Source organism: Callospermophilus lateralis, chromosome 3, assembly GCF_048772815.1.
Source record: "Callospermophilus lateralis isolate mCalLat2 chromosome 3, mCalLat2.hap1, whole genome shotgun sequence".
Classification (NCBI taxonomy): Eukaryota; Metazoa; Chordata; class Mammalia; order Rodentia; family Sciuridae; genus Callospermophilus; species Callospermophilus lateralis.
In genome coordinates, this window is record NC_135307.1 from 35,502,225 (window position 1) to 35,518,062 (window position 15,838).

Consider the following 15,838-nt stretch of genomic DNA (forward strand, 5'->3'; position numbering starts at 1 on the left):
ATCACAAACTTAAAAAAAAAAAAAAAGAAAATCACAAACTCTAAATCACAAATGTCACTCCCCTAAGGCAATGAAAAATCTTAAGATTTTTTTTTCCACCAAATTTCTTAATGTGGTTTGTGTGATAGACTGCATTTTCCAAAGACGTTTCAACAATGTCTCACATTCCACATGCTTTTCTTACAATTTAACACTCCATCTATTAAGATGTAGAGTCTGAGGGCTGGGGATGTAGTTGAGTGATAGTGCTTGATTAACACGCATGAGACCCTGGGTTTGATCCCCAGCACCACCAAAAGTGTAATGTGCATGTATAAATACATAACAACAAAGCCCACTATTACATATAATTATAAGGATAATGTATCCTCATAGAGCTCCCAGACTGGTCTTATGCGGGTGAGTGTCAGTACAACAGTTTTCTTAAGAGTGATCTTCTGTGAATGTTTCTACCTATAGAGTATGGCAGGATTGACACCATGTGACTTCAGAGGCTAGGTTATAGAAGACAACACAAATTTCTACTTTTGTTGCTGAAATACATATTTTTTTTAATACTGAGGATTGAACTCAAGACCTTGCACATGCTTGGCAAGTGCTTCATCACTGAGCTGTATCTCCAGCCCCTAAATCCTCATTCTTGAAGATTTCAGCTGCTAAGTAAGCAGTCTGATTGCCCTGAGGCTGCCAGGCTGTGAGGAAGCCAAATAAGTCCAGGTATAAAGATCACATGGAAAGGCCCTGGTAAAACAGATAGTTCCCATCTTTCTCAGAGCCCTCCTTTTGACTACAATCACATGAGAGAGCCTGAGCTAGAACCCCCCACTAATCCCTTACCAAATTTCTGAGCCATGGAAACCATGAGAGAATAAAATGATTACTGTTTTCAGCTACTGAATTTTAGGCAAATTGTTACACAGCATTAATAAATAAATGATTATAAAGTCCTGAGTAACCTATCCCTCAACCCCCATTTACCTCTACACGCCAACTCTCAGCATTTCCTTACACTCAAACCCACAGCCCATCTTGAAACCCTTCATTATCTCAAAGATGCCCTTCTTTCAGGCATTTGTATATTCTGTGCTTGGTAACTTAAACATTTCTCTTCCTATTCTATACCTGATCAATTCTTCCCCATTCAGGTGTCAGTTTAAGCTTCTGAAGGGAGTTTCTCAATTTCTGGGCTAGGAAAGGTTCTTCAGAAGCTCCCTGAGCCTTGCAAATCACAATGCTCACCACAACTTATTGTAATCTTGTACTGAGGTACCCATCCTGACTCCTGGTACACATCATGCTATCTCCCATTTGCTGCCCCTTCTCTCTCCCTCTCTCCCTCTCTCCCTCTCTCTCTCTCTCTCTCACACACACACACACACCTCCATAAAGACAATGACTAGTGCACAGAACAAAGCAAGTGCTTCATGAACACTTGTTGAATACTCTATTTCCAACCCTATGTATTTTCTAAGCTTAAAAATGGGCTACTATCCAACAAATTTCAAATTGGACATGAGACCATCTTCTCCTTCCCTGTAAATTAAGTATACCAATTCTTCCAGTTGCCCAAACAGAAACCTCAAAACTCTTCTCTTTCTTTTTTCTTCTTCTCCTTCTCCTTCTTATTCTTGAAACAGGGTTCATTCACTATGTTGCTGAGGCTAGTCTAAATTCATGAGCCCAAGTGATCCTCCCATCTCAACCTCCCAAGTAGTTTGGGACTACAGGGTGCATACATCCATGCCAGGTTTATTTGAAGAATATTTATCCTGGGTGTGGTAGCAAAGGACTATAATCCCAGCAACTCCAGAGGCTGAGGCAGGAGAATCACAAATTCAAGGTCAGCTTCAGCAATTTAGTGAGACCCTGTCTCAAAATAAAAATAAATGGCCTGGGGACATAGCTCAATGGTAAAGTGCCTCAGGGCTTAATTCCCCAGTAACCAAAAGAAAAAAAAATATTTAACAAGCTCCTCTCTATTTTCTTTGAGGGGGATATGGTGGATCATAATAGAGGTACAGCTCTAACCAGCTCAGAACTTAAGAGACCATGGGGCTTCAGATGTAGCTCAACAGTTGAGTGCGTGGTTAGCATGCATGAGGCCTGGGTTGGATATTCAGCACCAAAAAAGAAAAAAACAGACTAGTGGAAGTTTTCCTGAACAACTTCCTCTCCCTTATAACTGACATTCTAATATGTCTCATTCGTTGTACTAATTATAAATTGCTCTTAGATCTCTCCTTCCCTGTCTACTCCAACTGCCCTGGCTCTAGTTGAGACATTTATCATTTGCTGCCTGGATTGCTACAAGAGCTTCCTGATGGTGTGTCTGCCTCAAATTCAGCCGTTATGTTCCAATCTAGCTATACTGCTTTCCCGTTTAAAGTCCTCATTAGTTCTCATATGCTTTAAGATAAATCTAAATTCTCCAAGGGAAGTATGACTCATGCTCTAGCCCCTTGTCTCCCTTTGCCCCCTTATATCCCATAATCCCCCATGAATACTCCATGCCCTATATTTTTTCTCACATTGTACCCATACATTACCTTTCCTCATGCCCACAATGTCCTGCCTCCTTCTTCATTCAACAGCTATTTACTATACACCTAGCAGAAACTGGGCACTAATACAGGTGCCAATAATCAGCAGTGAAAAAAAAATTATTTTTTTAAGGTGGGGGCATGAGGGTTTTATTGGGGATTGAATCCAGGGTGCTTAAACACTGAGCTACATCCCCAACTATTTTTATTTTTTGAGACAAGGTCTCACTAAATTGCTAAGACTGGCTTCAAACTTGAAATCCTCCTACCTGAGCCTCTGAATTTGTTGGATTACAGGGTACACCACCAGGCTGGCCAAAACAAAGTTTTTACTCTGTGATGTTTACATGCTATAAGTAAAGACATACTATAAACAAGTAAACAATGCCAGGTGGTAAGGAATGCTATAAAGAAAAACAAAACAGGAAGCTGGGGATAAAGTTTAGTGGTAGAGCACTTGCCTAGCATGTGCAAGGCCCCTGGTTCAATTCCCAGCACTGCAAAATAAAAAAGGAAGAAGAAGAGGAGGAAGGAAGGAAGGAAGGAAGGAAGGAAGGAAGGAAGGAAGGGAGAGAGGGAGGGAGGGAGGGAGGGAGGGAGGGAGGGAAGGAGGGAAAAGAAAAGATAGTTGGGATGAAAAACCAAGAGTGACTTTTTTTTTCTTTTTTTTTTTTTTTTACATGGTGCTGGGGATCAACCTAAGGCCTTGCACTTGATGAGCAGCTAAGAATACACTATACCAATGAGCTATACCCCCAACCCCCAAGAAAGTGACCTCTTGAGATAGGTCTCTGATGAGGTAATATTTATGTAAAGAGGTGAACAGAATGAAGAAATAAGCTCTGTGAGCATCTAGAGACAGAGCCTTCTTGGCAAAAGAAATAAGTACCAACCCCTGAGGCTATAACATGCCAAACAAATTTAAGGAAAAGCAAAAAGGCCAGTATAGACGGGACAACTTCAGTTGGTAGAGTGCTTGTCTCGCATGCGCAAGGCCCTGGGTTCAATCCTCAGCACAACAAAGAAAAGACCTTCCCCCCAGCTTGATTCCTTTCATTTTTCTGCTGATGCAGACATTGCACACCCTGAATAAGCCACTCTCCACCTCTCCTGGCACCCATCTTATGTACTGAGCTTAACACTTTGTTTGCCTGGGTCCTCCGCGACACTGCAGATGATCTTTTGGCTCCAGGTTTTATAGAGTCTACCACATTCAGTAAAATGTGGTAGAATCTATAAAAAAGAGTAAAAGTTTTCTCAAGTAGTCAAAACTTTCTTCCTTTGTTCCAATTTCACTTCCTGCAACTAACCTCCCAATTACAAGATTGCTTTCCCAGTGACTATGGCTCCAGAAAGAGGATGCCTTGATGGTGAACACATGCATTCTGGTCATTAGAAATTACATACCATTTATACAATTACACACCATTAGAAATTTCACCATTGGGTACAAATAAACTGATATTAGCATTCAAACTTCTTTTTTTAGGTTAACTGTGACTAAGCTACAGACTAAATGACCTGACTATGTCATGATGACAAAGGAAGACACTGCTAATGGAAGGGTCACATAGACAGCCAGCTCAAGTCCCAGATGCCCCCTCAGCCTCCTCACTCAGGCCACCTCCCCTGTTTCAGATGGTAGCCTCATCATCCCCCAACTATATCAGTTCAAACCCTTCTCTTCACTTCTGAGAGGCTCTCATGTAACACACATACACACACACACACACACACACACACACACACACACAGAGAAGTCTTACAAATTCCACCCTGTAACTATTTCTTTATCCATTCTCTCATCTCTGTTCCTTAAGGCCACTCTGCAGTGCAGGTCTTTACCACCCTTCAGAGTTTTCCTCCTTCACAGTTTTCCTTCTAATCAATTCTGATAATTTCAGCACCTCCAACTTTCTATGCCCCCACCACTGTGTAAAGTCAACAGCTTCCCTGCCTTCAAGATCAAGCCCAACCTGTTCAGGCACCATGTAAAACCCTCTTTACCTTGAGTCACCTCTTCACTCCTCTCCCACTCCACATTCCAACCATACCACTACCTAGAATTCTCGGAACATTCTGTGCCTTTTGCCCCTCTACATCTTTGCACATGCAGTTTCCTCTGAGAAATGTTCTAGGAGACAGCTTTTTATCTTTTCAAAACTCACTTCAGACATCACATTCTTTGTGAAATCTTCTGAAGCTCTCCTCCCCACAAAAATAAAGTTGTCCCAATTGCTTTTTATTTTATTTTATTTATTTATTTATGGCTTGTTTGTTTGTTTATTTATAGTTTGTGCTGGAGATTGAACTCAGGGGCGCTTAACCACTGAGCCACATCCCCAGCCTTTTTTAATATTTTATTAGAGAAAGGGTCTCACTGAGCTACTTAGGGCCTCGATAAATTGCTGAAGCTGGCTTTGAACTCTCCATTTTCCCTCCTCAGTTTCCCCAGTTGCTGGGATTACAGGCATTTGCCACACCTGGCCCCATCACTCTTATGGTGCCTCCAATAGTACACTTATTATATTCTATGACAATTATTTGTTAATATATTTGTCTCCCTCTTGAACCATGAGTTCTTAAATGGAAAAGACCATACATTATTCTTCTTTATTCCTGGCACAAAGTAAAATAACTGCTATATAGTATACCCTAAAGATAAGTTTTCTGAGGGAGAAAATGAAAGGAAGTTTTATATTAAAGAACTTCTCTTGCTAAATCTAAAGATTTAGCCTAGGTCTTCACTTAGGCTAACCAGAATGTCCTCGTAGGTCTCAGTGTCTGACTAACCAGAATGTCCTCATAGGTCTCAGTGTGGATTTGTGGTATATATTTAAGACAATTCTGGTAGAGTGAAGAATGTATTGTGCTAGGGACTTATGAAGCAGTGGTTAAAGGAATAAACCCATAAACATGCATATGTCACTAAATTCTTACAATCTTGGTCGCCCTTCTGAACCTTCTTCCATATCTCCATGTCTCTCTGAACTTATTAAGATAGAACAAAGTCCAGATATGCAGTATATCTCATTATCTAACCATGACCACTGAGGAGAAAGCCAAGCAGCAAGAAGAGGAAAATGCTTACAAGTAGTCAAGAAAGAAAATAATTTTTAAAATAGTAATAATTAGTCCTTCACACTTGAGTCATGATTTGTGGTTTTGTCTCCCTCTTGGACTATGAGTTCTTAAATGGAAAAGACCATACATTATTCTTCTTTATTTGAATTTTTTTTTTTTTTTTTTTTTTTTTTTGATGATAGTGTCTCACTATATTGCCCAGGCTGGTCTCAAATTTGTGGGTTCAAGATATCCTCCTGCCTCAGGCTCCAGAGTAGCTGAGACTGTAGGCATGTGTAACTGTACCCAACCTCACGAATTTTATTTCATTCTCACAGCAACCTGGAAGTAAATAGTCATAATGCCTTGCACCAAGACCACACAACTATTGAGCCCAGGCTCAAACACAAGTCTGGTATATTCTTCACTCTACCAGAATTGTCTTAAATATATACCACAAGTCCACCCACAAAACCCCATGCTTTTTTTTTTTAACCCCATGCTTTTTATTCATTAGGGAGCTTGGCAGGCTCATGACAGTGGCTACTCTGCATGAGTTCTTGCAAGGGTGTACACTGTGTTTGTATGTATATGTGGGTATTCAAAGGTTTGGATACATTTCTTCCCAAATTAGAAGAAGCTGATTAAAAGGGGATGAATGGTGAAGGTAGGAACAATACCAGAATCAAGGAACAACAGATGTTAGAGATGACACAGATAAAACCAGAAAAGAATAAAACCTGAAGAGTTATAATCAGGCCAGCAGTTGGAGATCACTGAGGAAGTAAACATTCTTCCTACCCCAGTGGCCTGGGAAGCCCTCATAGTCATACAAGAATTGACATGTATGACAATAATCTTTACTCACAAAAAGAAATTTCAAATTAGTTGCGCACACTGGTAATACCAGTGGCTTGGGAGGCTGAGACAGGAGAATCGTGAATTCAAAGCCAGCCTCACAACTACGAGGTGCTAAGCAACTCAGTGAAACCCTATCTCTAAATAAAATAAAAAATAGGGCTGAGGACGTGGCTTGGTGGTCAAGTGCCCTTGAGTTCAATCCCGGGTACCAAAAAAAAAAAAAAAAAAAAAGTCAAATTAAGAAAACAGATCATTGGTATTAAAGAGATGTCAGAAAAACAGTTAAAACAGAACTCTGGTGCCAAAGGTGATGCAACCATCTTTAAAATATTACTTAGATGGAATGATCCTTCTCTACACAAGATATGTAACTATATATCCACATTTGAGGAGCCCCTAAACCAACAGAGCCTGATATTAGTTTCACCAGTGCACAAGATTATCCACAAGTGATTAGAGAAAAATTACAGATCACATTTAAGACCTCAGGGGGAAACCCTCTTGCTAAAGACTTAGCACTATTGGGAGGTGGTGGAACCTTTAAGAGGAGGTCTTAGGAAATCTTCTGGTCACGTGGGGCATGCCCTTGCCGGGGATATTGGGAACCTGGCTCCTCCCTGTCCTCTCTTTCATTCTGGCTGTGAGGTGAATAGGCTTCCTCTACTATGTGCTCCCATCAACATGTACTGCCTCACTGTAGGCCCAGAAGCAACAGGGCCAACTAACCATGGACTAAATCTACAAAACTAAAAACCAAAATAAAACTTTCCTCTTTTTAAGTTGATTGTCTCGGGAATTTTATTATAGTAATACAAAACTAACACATGGCATATATCTTCTCTGATCAAAATAGAATAAAACTAGAAATCAACAAGAAGAACTTTAGGAATTACACAAATTCATGGAAAATTATAATATTATCTTGAAGGACCAATGGGTCAATGAAGAAAGTAAAAAGATAATTTTTTAAATTTATTAAGTAAATGAAAATGAAAACAACATAATAAAACCTATGGAAGGGACTGAAGTTGTAGCTTGGGACTGGAGCTGTAGTTCAGTGGTAGATCACTTACCTTGCATGTGTGAGGCACTGGGTTCAAAACTCAGCACCACATAAATATAAATAAATATTTTTTTAAAAAAAACTATGGAATATAGCAAAATAACTAAAAGGGAATTTCACAGCTATCAGGGCCTACATCATAGAAACAGAATGATTTTAGCTGGGTGTGGAGGCACATGCCATAACCCAAATAACTCAGGAGGCTGAGGCAGAGGGATTGCAAGTTCAAGGCCAGACTTGGCAATTTAGCAAGACCCTGTCTTAAAAGAAAATTAAAAATGGCTGGGATGAAGCTCAGGGGTATAGCACCCCTGGATTAAATTCCCCAATAACAATAAAAACAAACAAACAAAAACAGAATGATTTCAAATAAACAACCTAATGACACAACTCAAGGAACTAGAGAAACAATGACAAACCAAACCTAAAGCTAGTTGAATGAAAACATAAAGATCAGAAATGGAGACTTATAAACAATAGAACAGATAATGAAACAAGAGTGTTGTTGTTGTTTTTTAATTAATTTTTGCCACACTGGAGACTGACCCAAGGCCTTGCACATGCTATGTAAGTGCTCTACCATTCAGCTACATCCCCAGACAAGAACTAATTTTTTGGAAAGATAAAATGTGCACATCTTTAGCTAGACTATCCAACAAGAGTAGGGGTTGGGGGAAGACCCAAATACATAAAATCAGCTAAAAAAGGAGCCAGGTGCAGTGTTGCACAACTGTAATCCCAGCAGCTCAGAAGGCTGAGGCAGGGAGATCTCAAGTTCACAGCCAGCATCAGCAATTTATTAAGGCCCTAAGCAACTTAGCAAGACCCTGTCTCAAAATTAAAAAGGACTGGGGATATTGCTCAGTGGTTAAGTGCCCCTGGGCTCAATCCCTGGTTCAAAAAATAAAAGAGAGAGAGAGAGAGAGAGAGAGAGAGAGAGAGAGAGAGAGAGATATTACAACTGATACCAAAGAAATACAGAGAATCATTACGATTATGAACAACTATAGGCCAACCTAGAAGAAATGGATAAATTTTCAGACAAATGGAACCTACCAAAATTGAACTATGAGGACATAGAAAACCTGAACAACAACAACAAAAAAAAAGATTGAGTCAACAATAAAAGTCTCCTAAAGAAAAGCTGACTCGGTGGCATTGCTACTATATTTTATAATACTTTTTTCCCCCAGTGCTAGGGATCAAATTCAAGGCTCACACATGCCAGGCAAGCATCCAACACTAAGCTACTTTCCCAGCCCTGTCCCAAACTTTTAAAGAATTAATGATAGTTATTTTCAAACTATTCCAAAATATTAAGAGGAAAACCCTTCCAAATTCACTCTATGAGGTCAACATTACCCTGATACCAAAACTAGACAAGGAACATGCCAAAAAAGAAAACCATAGACCAATATCCCTAATGAACATAGATGCAAAAATTCTAGCATATGAAATCCAACAGTACATAAAAAAAGATTATGCACCACAATCAAGTAAGATTTATTCCAGGGATGGAAAGATGCTTTAATATAGATACATCAGTATACATGATACATCACATTAACAGAATAAAGGATAAACCCCATATGATCATCTCAATGCAGAAAAATCATTCAAAAAAATTCAACATTCCTTCATGATAAAAATCCTCAGAAAAGTAGATATAGAACACAATAAGGACCATAATTGACGATCCACAGCCTATATCATGTTAAATAAGGAAACGCTAAAATTATTTCCTCTAAAGTCAGGAAAAACACAAGGATGTCCACTTTAACCACTCTTAATACAGTATTGGAAGTCTCAGCCACTGGAATAGGCAAGAGAAAAAAGTAAAAGACATCAAAATAAGGAAAGAGGATGTCAAATTATTCTTGTTTGCAGATGACTTGATTTTACATAGAGGATATATATAAAGATATAAAGACACAGACGTAAGGTTGGTTCAACACATGAAAATCAATAAACACAATACATCACATCAGAAGACTTAAAGAATCATAGTATTATCTCAATAGATGCTGAGATAGCATTTGATAAAATACAGCACCTTTTCATGTTCAAAACACTAGAAAAATTAGGTGTAGTAAGAACATACCTCAACGTTGTAAAAGCCCAAGGCTAACATCATTCTAAATGGAGAAAAATTGAAAAAATTGGAACAAGATAGGAATATCCTCTTTTACCATTTCTATTCAATAAAGTCCTTGAAATTCTAGCTAGAATAATCATGCATGAAAGAAATTAAAGGGATACAGATAGAAAAAGAATAATTCAAACTACCACTATTTGCTGATGACATGATTCTACATTTAGAAGATCCAAAAAATTCTACCAGAAAACTTCAAGAACTAATAAATGAATTCAGCAGAGTAGCAGGATATAAAATAAATACTCACAAATCAAATGTATTTCTATACACAAGCAATGAATTCACTGCAAGAGAAGTTAGGAAAACAACCCCATTCACAATAGTCTCCAAATAAATAATAAATAAATAAATCTCTTGGGAATCAATTTAACAAAAGAGGTGAAAGACCTCTACAATGAAAAGTACAGAACACTAAAGAAAGAAATTGAAAGATCACCTCAGAAGATGGAAAGATCTCCCATGCTCTTGGATAGTCAGAATTAATATAATGGCCATGCTACCAAAACTGTTATACAAATTTAATGCAACTCCTATAAAAATCCCAATGACATTCTTCATAGAACTAGAAAAGCAATCATGAAATTCATTTGGAAAAATAAGAGACCCAGAATAGCCAAGACAGTCCTTAGCAAGAAGAATAAAGCTGGAGGCATTCACAATATTAAAACTTAAACTATACTACAGAGCAATAGTAACAAAATAGACATGTAGACCAATGACACAAAATGAAAGACAGAGGCAAACCCATAAATACAGTTGTCTCATACTAGACAAAGGTATCAAAAACATACATTAGAAAAGATAGCCTATTCAACAAATAGTGCTGGGAAAACTGGAAATCCATATGTAGCAGAATAAATTCAAACTTCTATTACTCACCCTACACAAAAATCAACACAAAGTGCATCAAAGACTTAGATGCTAGAAGAGAGACCCTATGCCTAATAGAAGAAAAAGTAGGCCCAAATCTTCATCATGTTGGCTAAGAAACTGACTTCCTAAACAAGACTCCTAAAGCACAAGAAGTAAATCAAGAATCAATAAATGGTATGGGTTCAAACTCAAAGCTTCTTCTCAGCAAAGGAAACAATAATGTGATGAGAGAGCCTACAGAATGGGAAAAAAATCTTTACCATACACACCTCAGACAGAGCACTAATCTCCAGGATAAAGAACTCAAAAAATTTAACACTAAAAAACAAATAACTCAAACAATAAATGAGCTAAGGAACTGAAAGACGCTTCTCAGAAGAAGAAATACAATCAATCAACAAATAGATGAAAAAATGTTCAATATCTCCAGCTATTAGAGAAATGCAAATCAAAACTACTCTAAGATTTCATCTCACTCCAATCAGAATGGCAATTATCAAGAATACAAGCAATAACAAGTGTTGGCAAGGATGTGAGGAAAAAGTTACACTCTTACATTGTTGGTGGGACTGCAAATTAATGCGATCACTATGGAAAGTAGTGTGGAGACACCTCAGAAAACTGGAATGGATCCACCATTTGACCCAGCTATCCCACTCCTCTGTTTGTACCCAAAGGACTTAAAATCACCATACTATAATGATGAAGCCACATCAATGTTTACAGCAGCTTAATTCACAATAGCTAAACTATGGAACCAACCTAGATGTCCTTCAACAGATAAACAGATAAAGAAAATGTGGTACATATACATAATGGAATATTACTCAGCCTTAAAGAAGAATGAAATTATGGCATTTGCAAGTAAATGGATGGAACTAGGGAATATCATGCATATTATTTCACTTATGAAATAAGCCAATCCCAAAAACCAAAAGCCAAATGTTTTCTCTGATAAGTGAATGCTGATCCATAATGGGGCAGGGGGAGAGGAAAGAATGAAGGAACTTTGGTTTGTGTACAGGGAAGTGAGGAGAGGGGTGGGGTTATGAGGACAGAAGGGACAGTAGAATGAGACAGACATTATTACCCTATATACATGTATGATTACACTACTAGAGTGATTCTGAACCATGTATAACCAGAAGAATGAAAAGTTGTGCTCCATTTGTGTACAATATGTCAAAATGCATTCTGTAAAATATATTAATTAATTAGTTTTTAAAAAAGGATATATAGAGAAGGATACAAGGATAAACTCAAGACTCCATCAAAAAACTTAGAACTGAAACAAATTCAGTAAGGTTGCAAAGTACAAAATCAATATGCAAAAATCAGTAACATTTTAATACACCAATAACAAAATAGCTGAGGTAAATCAAGAAAGCAATCTCACTTACAATAGCTACAAAAAAATAATAAAACAACTAGAGAATGATTTCTACAATAAAAATTACAAAACAATTATGAAAGAAAATGAAGAGGATTCAAAAAATGGAAAGATATCCCATATTCATGATTGAAGAATATTTTTAAAATGTTCTTACTACCCAAAGCTATTTATATGCAATTCCAATGCAACTCCAATCAATGCAACTCCATTCAGAATAAAAATGACCTTCACAGAACTAGAAAAAAAAAATCATAAAATTAACATGGAACCACAAAAAAGTCCTGAATAGCCAAAGCAATCCTGAATCAAAAAAGAACAAAGTTAAAGTCATTATAATACCTGACTTCAAAACACATTACAATATTCAAAACATATTACAATAACAATATTGTTATTATAATAACAAAGCTATAATAACAAAATCAGCTTGGTACTAGCTTAAAAACAGCTAAAAGTTCAAAGGTACAGAATGAAGAACCCAGAAATAAATCTACCTACTTACAGTCAACTGATTTTTGACAAAGGTAGTAAGAACATACATTGGAGAACACAAAATTACTTGACCTCTTTCTTTCACTATGTACAAAAATTAACTCAGAAATTAATCCAAAGACTTAAATGTAAGATTCATTCAAATTACTAGAAAAAAAGCATAGGGGAAATACTCCAGAACACTGATCTAAATAAAACTTTTTGCCAAAAAAGTACAGGCAACAAAAGCAAAATTTGACAACCAGAACTATACCAAACTAAAGAGGTTATTACACCAAAAGAATCAACAGCTTGAAAAAACAACCTACACAATGGGAAAAAATATTTGCCAACTATTCATCCACAGGGAGAGTATTTCCAGAAAATATAAGGAACTCAAACAACACAAAAGTAAAATAATAATATGAATAAAATTCAGAAGCAATAAATGGGATGGAGTCAAACTAAAAGGCTTCTTCTCAGCAAAAGAAGCAATCAATGAGATGAAGAGAAAGCCCACAGTATGGGAGCAAATTTTTACCACATGCTCATCAGACTGAGCACTAATCTCCAGGGTATATAGAACTTAAAAAACTTAGCACCAAACAAACAAACAACCCAATCAATAAATAGGTTAAGGAAATAAACATATGCTTCTCGGAAGAAGATATACAATCAATTAACAAATATATTGAAAAATGTTCAACATCTCTAGTAATTAGACAAATGCAAATCAAAACAACTCAAAGATTTCATCTCATTTCAGTCAGAATGGCAGTTATCAAAAATACAAAAAACAATACGTGTTGGCAAAGATGTGGGGGGAAAAGGCACACTCATACATTGCTGGTGGGACCGCAAATTGGAGCAACCAATCTGGAAAGTAGTATGGAGATTCCTTAAAAAACTTGGAACCACCTTTTGATCCAGCTATCCCATTCCTTGGTATATACCCAAAGGACTTAAAATCAGCATACTACAGCGATATAGCCGCATCAATGTTTATAGCAGCACAATTCACAATAGCCAAACTGTGGAACCAATCTAGATGCCCTTCAGTAGATGAATGGATTAAGAAACTATGATATATATATACACACACATACACACACATACACACAATGGAATATTACTCAGCAGTAAAAGAGAATAAAATTATGGCATTTGCAGGTAAAGGGATGGAGTTGGAGAACATCAAGCTAAGTGAAGTAAGCCAATCCCAAAAAACAAATGCTGAATGTTTTCTCTGATAAGTGGATGCTAATCTATAATGAGGGGGAGCATGGATGGAATGAGTGAAGGAACTTTGGATTGGACAAAGGGGAGGGAGGAGAGAGGGAAGGGGCATGGGGATAAGAAAGATGTTGGAATGAGACAGACATCATTACCTAAGTACATGTATGATTGCATGAATGGTATGATCCTACTTCGTGTACAACCAGAGAAGTGAAAATTTGTGCTCTTTGTATACAATTAATCACAGAGCATTCTGCTGTCATGTATAACTGATTAGAACAAATTTTAAAAATTAAAAAATAATAATAATATAATCTTAAATGGATGAAGCCAGGCATGGAGTCCTGAACACCTGAAATCCCATCTACTCAGGGACATTGAGGCAAAAGAATCACAAGCCTAAGGCCAGCCTTTAATTTAAATGCACAAATATTCTATCTCAAAATAAAACTAAAAAGGATAGGGTATGTAGCTCAGTGATTGAGCACCCTGGGTTCAATAAATAGCACCCCAGGTTCAATACCCAAAACTGAAGAAAAATAAAATTTTTAAAGAGGTAAATGACCCAAGTAGACCTGTCTAAAAAAAAAAAAAAAAAAAAGGAAATACAAGCTGCATGTGATGGTGCACAAATGTAATCCCAGCTATTCAGGAGGCTGAGGCAGTAGAATTGCTAGTTTGAGAACAGCCTTGGCAATTCAAAGAGACCCTGTCTCAAAATAAAATACATAAAGGGGTATAGCTCAGTTGTAGAACATCCCTGGGTTCATTCAGGTACTGAGAAGGAAAAAAAAATGCTAACAAGAATACAGAGAAAGGAGGGAAATTCTCATATGCTATTGATAGAAAAGTAAATTAGTACACCCATTATAGAAAACAGCAAGCAGTTTCCTCAAAACTAGCAATAGAACTATCATATGATCCAGCAATCCCACTATTGGGCACTGGGTATACCAAAGAAAAAAAATGAAATCAGTATGTTGAACAGACATCTATCTGCACTCCTGTGTTTATCGCAGCACTGTTCACAACAACCAAGACAAGCTAGATGTCTATCAATGGATGAACAGCAGGAGCACACACTGCAGAATTATATATAGAATAGAGCTGGGCATGATGGTGCACACCTATAATCCAAGTTACTCAAGAAGTTGAGGCAGGAATATTACAAATTCAAGACCAGGCTGGGAACATTAACGAGACCCTGTTTCAAAATAAAATAAAAAGGGATGGGAGCATAAGTCAATAATAGAGCACTTACCTACCTTGAGTGAGGTCCTGAGTTCAATGCCCAATAACCCCACCCCACCCCCCTCCAAAAAAAAATCTGTTCTTTTAAAAGACATGACAAGGGCTGGAGTTGTGGCTCAGTGGCAGAGTACTTGCCTAGCATGTGTGAGGCCCTGGTTTCGATTCTCAGCACCAAATATAAATAAATTAATTAATTAAATAAAGGTCCATCAACATCTAAAAAAAAATTAAATAAATAAATAAAAGTCAACAAAACTACTAGCACTTTATTTTTTTAATTTATTATTATTATTATTATTATCATCATCATCATCATCTTGGTACCAGTGATTGAACCCAGGAGCGCTTAACCACGGAGTCACATCCCCAGCTCTTTTTATGTTTTGAGACAGGGCCTCACTAAGTTGCTGAGGCTGGCATTAAATTTGTGATCCTCCTACCTCAGCCTTCTGAGTTGCTAGCCCTTCTTATTTGGTTTTGAGATAGGGAGAATTCAAGGTGCCCAGGCTGAATTCAAATTTGAAGTCCTCCTGCCTCAGCCTCTCTAGCAGCTGGGATACAAAGCACCAATCTCTACACCCAGTCAAAACTACTTCTCTTGAAAGAGCAAGAAAAAAATTCAGGAAAAACACACTAAATGTTAATAGGCTTAGCACGAGAAGTTGGAGAAAAGTGAGTTGCGTGCTTTCATTTACATTGTGGTACTGTTTGAAACACAAAGCATAGTTGTTTTTCTTTTTGCTTGTTGGGGATGAACCTGGGGCCTCCAGCATGCTAAGCACGCACCCAACCACTGAGCTACAACCCCAGCTCACAGCATACATTAATTTAAAAATCACAAAATAGGTGTCATCAAAGGCATTCCTTTCCAACTCCTTGCTTCCTGCCTGGATCCACACACCCCCACCTTAGCCCAGTCCTCCACACCACAC

At 37.6% G+C, this 15,838-nt stretch overlaps 1 protein-coding gene across 4 annotated transcripts in view; it reads right to left on the reverse strand.

The window, feature by feature from the left end:
* Slc7a7 (solute carrier family 7 member 7) overlaps nucleotides 1–15,838 on the reverse strand; it is a 58,027-nt gene that overhangs the window by 23,080 nt on the left and 19,109 nt on the right. The gene's annotated exons all lie outside the window — the stretch shown is intronic.